The sequence below is a fragment of the Nicotiana tomentosiformis genome, chromosome 11 (genome assembly GCF_000390325.3).
Source record: "Nicotiana tomentosiformis chromosome 11, ASM39032v3, whole genome shotgun sequence".
Classification (NCBI taxonomy): domain Eukaryota; kingdom Viridiplantae; phylum Streptophyta; class Magnoliopsida; order Solanales; family Solanaceae; genus Nicotiana; species Nicotiana tomentosiformis.
The window spans coordinates 57278803-57283631 of NC_090822.1; the positions used below are offsets into that span (position 1 = coordinate 57278803).

The 4829-nt window shown below is 34.5% G+C and overlaps 2 long non-coding RNA genes across 2 annotated transcripts; one reads left to right on the top strand and one right to left on the bottom strand.

The window, feature by feature from the left end:
• Positions 1-1119: 1119 nt before the first annotated feature.
• LOC138900748 (uncharacterized) lies at positions 1120-2991 on the bottom strand. Its single transcript, XR_011411989.1, has 2 exons — positions 2791-2991; positions 1120-1377 (listed from the first exon to the last, which is right to left on the bottom strand). It is a non-coding gene; the product is annotated as an uncharacterized lncRNA (long non-coding RNA).
• Positions 2857-3170, top strand: LOC138900749 (uncharacterized). The gene is made up of 2 exons (XR_011411990.1): positions 2857-2948; positions 2988-3170. It is a non-coding gene; the product is annotated as an uncharacterized lncRNA (long non-coding RNA).
• The last annotated feature ends 1659 nt before the right edge of the window (positions 3171-4829 follow it).

Here is a 4829-nt window from a genome sequence, read left to right on the forward strand (position 1 = left end):
GCTCTTAAAAGGGTTTTGGTTTAGCTCTATCTTAGGCTGACTAAGAGTGGGCTTTTCTAGACTGGTCTTCTCCCAAGCGGACAACTTGAGAGTGGAAAACCCGTGACTATCGACTGCATTGATGATCGACTTACCCACGAACTTTCCCCTAAAAGATATTTTTTTGAAAAGTGCACGGCCGTAAACCACGTAACCGCTAGGTGTGTGCTTTGTGTGAATTTTTCAGGAGTGGAGGAATTGAAACAAAATGATAATTTATATAAAGCAATAAGTATAGATAAACAATTCATATAAAAAAATTTATCACATAAGGCAATTCAGATAAGCATAATTACAAACAAACAAATCAAATTTATTATTAACTTGCTTGTTATGGTTTAGAACCTAGTATTCCAGTAGAGTCGCCAAGCTGTTATACCCCATTTTAACACGGGTCAAATGGGAGTATAACATAATAAAAAGAGAGAGGTTAATTAATGAAAAGAGAGTCGCCACCTAATTAACTCTAAGGTGAATTAGGACACCAATTTTATCTAAGTAATGGCTAAAGTTAACTATGTTTTATGGTCTATGGGTTCTAATTAATCCTATAGGGAAAGGAAGGTTGTAAAAGCACCCTATGCGATCCGTTAACTACGGTTACCGGCCAAACTCAGGTTAATTAGTATAAGATTTCACAATTAAAAGTACGCTAAATTTTATGTCTTCTAAGTGTTTAAGTACTAAATATATGCCAACTAGGTGACAAATTATAACTAAGTAAAAAAAATGTAGTAATTGGTATCGGCTGACTTCTTTTTAACTTAGCTATTTAAAGTTGAGAAAAATGTTTAAACCGTTTTAAGGATCTAATAGGTTTAAGAAACTAGTTTTGATTTGATGAAACCAACAACTTAAGACATCCCTAAAAGAAAGAGATTTTTAAAAAAAAAAAAAATTACTACGTTGGATATTGTTAAAGGAAAGAAAGACAGTTTTAACATGTGTTCTTTAGAAAAACATTTTATGCTTATTATCGCCATTAGAAAAGTTTTGGAAGGGTCATTTTAAGAAAAATGTTTCTAAGTTTCTATATCTAAACTCTAAAGGCTACATTTATGTGATTAAGATAGTACCAAATCGACAATAAGAGTAAACATACTATGCTAACACGAATTTTAACATATAATCCCAGAAATTGGAGATAAACTTAAATCACACAAGTAAATGTCAAATAGCATGAATGAAAGATGCCATAGGCTTCCCCAAGCATTTCGCTTGTTTTTCTCGCTATCCGGTGCTCTAAGGAAGATGGTATGCAATGACTCCATGTGGTGGTGGTAGCGTTGAGTCTCTATGAGACTCCGCTGCGAGAGTCTCGAATTAAGACTCCATTTGCTCCAGGGTGTACATGTAGAGAAAGAAATAAAGATAAAAAATTAGAGCAGCGAACTATTGATTCTTTAAAATTGATAGTAAGAGATAAAATGGATAAAGTCACAATGTTATCCAGTTTGCAAACAACTTTTAAAACCAGAAATTCATGCTAATAAAGTCAATTTTGTGTTAATTCTTCGCTAATCAAAGCCATTTAATGTGTTCGAAATAAAATCAACTACAAACAAGACACCTATATTAAAGTCTAGGAGACAAACGCAAACAGTTACAATTTTAAGGAAAACAGGGTATATATATGGTCTTTGCTAAAAGAACACTAAGCATTATATCAACTCATGAGGGGGCTTCACTAAAAATTCTAATAGGTATATCATTTGACAGAGTTCTTACCAAATCATTCACTACCTCATCACATGCTATTTAATCAGTTAATGTAAAATATAAGTTTTTCCCAAACGTGATACATGCTCACAATTTAGACCAAGAAATAGGACTGCAAACTAAACAAGAATTCATGAAAACCTTTACTTGATACCATTAACAGAAAATGTATTCATTGCTACTTCTTTTTGTTCTCGTTCCATAAACTAAATCATGGGGGACGCAATTTCAACACATCCAGGTTAACATATTAGATATACACATATCATCTCCTTTCCATCAATGTCTTATAGGCATGATACTACATTTGCTAATCCCAGAGTCATATTTTCTATCTCTTAAAAAGCAAGAAAAGTAGATACATTCATATTTCAACAAGAATATGTTTCTTCTGTGCTTAAATGAATAAGTAATAATTTATTGTCTAAGTATTATCCTCTTAAATTACCTTAAGTAAGCAAATCGCTTATAGTCATTCATGAACACTTACAGTTCACACTAAAGAAGGGATCTCATTTTTTACACGATGAGTAAAAACATAAACTCCTAGGGACATGCTGTCTAAAGTGTGAAGACACAAGTAAATCAAGTATTCATTTAACAGTGTATATTTAGACAAAATCTATTCTTAAACAAGCTAATTGAAATCCTAAGCATGATGTTTAGGCAAAAAGGGTTCTAATTTACAATAGCAAATAAATGTTTTGCAAGACGACTAGCTCATGATAAAATCCTTCTTAAAATCATAGTATCTAAAAGGAAATGGGTATTTATTTTCATGTGAGAATTTTATCAAATACCAGTCAGGCATGCTTCTAACAATACACACCAGAACATAATCTCCTTGAAGGATTGTTGCTAACAACTTTAGTCATAGAGTCATTCCCTTAAACAAACATAAATTAGAGCCATTTTTATAGCACCAAACATAAAAACTTAATAGAAACTAACAACCCTCGAAGCAAACACGCACCAGGAATCGAACATGCTCTAATTAGAATCAAAATGAGAGCGAAAGGAGAAGATACGTACCTTTTGCAGGGCAGTGAACTGAGGAGGGTCGTGGATGCGCTATCGAACTTCGATCTCGACTTTACTCCTCCCTCTCGGACAAAAGCAGACTCGACTAAAATAAATAAAGGATAACCAAATTTCTGCTATGGTAAATACCAAATAGAGACAGTAGAGGTGTTGTAGACTTGTAGTTAAAGCTTTTCTTTAGGAGATAGCTAATAGGCAAAGAGTAAATTTTAGATAGGAGAAGAGCGGCCAAGAATTTGGTTTCGAAGGGTGAAGGCAACGGCCCCCGTTTTTTCTCAAATGGCCTCAAAACACCATTATTTATAATGAAAAATCTAGGGCTTAATTTCAGGGCGGGATTTGAAATTCAAACGGCCATAAGAGCCGTTCTGTCTTGATCAGTGGTGACATAGATGACAGCCTGACTTTTCACCATTTTTGGTGAGTTCTGTCTCCTCTGTTCAAATAAAGTAAAGAGAAGATGAAGTAGAGAAATAGAAAATATGGGGTCTTGGTCAACTGACATCACGTGAAGAGAGAGAGAGAGAGAGAGAGAGAGTGAAGTAATAAATTCCAACCATAGGATTAAGAGTGCCAATGGCTGAGATTAAGTTTGGCATATTTATCAAAACGACGTAGTTTCGATGGAGTTCTAGAGTGTTATATAATTGGGCTATAAGTGGAGGATTTTGGGTTGCTGGTTGGGTGGATTTGGGCTGACTTTGTCTTGTTCTTGGGCTATTGAGTTGGCAGATTTGGACTTCTCTTGTGGGTAGGAATAATCTGAAATGGGCTAGTCCCTTAAGGTAATGGACCGTTTCCCTTCTTCCTTTTATTTACTTGGACTTCTAACTTGGACCAAAATAATAATAATAATATCTATAATAATTAGCAATAATAATATTAAGTAGACAATTAAATTGCTTGACATGTCTAGCAATGGATATTTATATCAAATAGTGTTGTAGTGCTTAAACAGAATGATTATGAATTAAAATGCCAAAATCTATCTTAGTATACAATCATTACAACGGCCATGCAAATAATATAAAAAATAACTTGGGTAAAATATTCTATACATAAAAGTAGGGTTAATGTAATACAAAGAGAGATATTTGTAAAGAAAATATCGTTGATTGATTAGTTTTGAATAAAACAACTTGAGCGATAATTATAAGTCTAAATTGTACTAAAAATACCAGATTAAATAATATTATGTCATTAACGAGATTAGAAGCTCAAGTAAACAATTTGGAAGAAAAGAGGGGCAAAATTGGATGTCAACACGTTAAAGATTTAATTTTTCTCTTAAATGTAGAGGAGCAGGAGTTTTGATGACATTCTCCCTTTTGATTTGAAAATATAAAGAACTCCTCACAGATTAAGAAGGGAGGCTGAAACTAAAGCTAGATCTGCAGTGTTGGGCATCACAATCCAACAACAACTAATAGAGATGGCAGAAAACGACGAGCGGTCGGTGATAGAGGCTATAAGGCATAATCTTGCTAACATGACTCATGCTATTATGAAGCCTGACATTACTGCTCACTTTGAGCTTAAATAGTACATGGTGCAGTTGATTCAGTCCACAGAGCAATTTGTGGGTCTTTCTCATGAAGATCCGCAGAGGCACATGCAAAACTTTCTCGAAACTACGGATACCTACAATTATCTGAACGTTTTCAAGGATTACATCATACTAACTTGTTTCCCTTTTCACTACTGGGGAAAGCAAAAAATGGTTGCAAAAAGAGCTTGCTACTATGATCCGCACTTGGGATGATTTAGCCCGAAATGTTTTGATGAGGTTCTTCCCCACAAAGAAGACAAAGTTACTGAGAAGATAGATTCTTGGGTTTCAACAATGGGATGGAGAAACTCTTTGTCAAGCATGGGAAGATACAAGAAACTGCTCAGAGACTACCCATATCACTATCGGACTGACGCGGTATTGGGTCACACTTTTGTTGATGGGATGGATGTGTCATCAAAGATGAATCTTGACTCGACATGTGGGGATAGCTACATGGAAAACCTTACATCGAAATCCA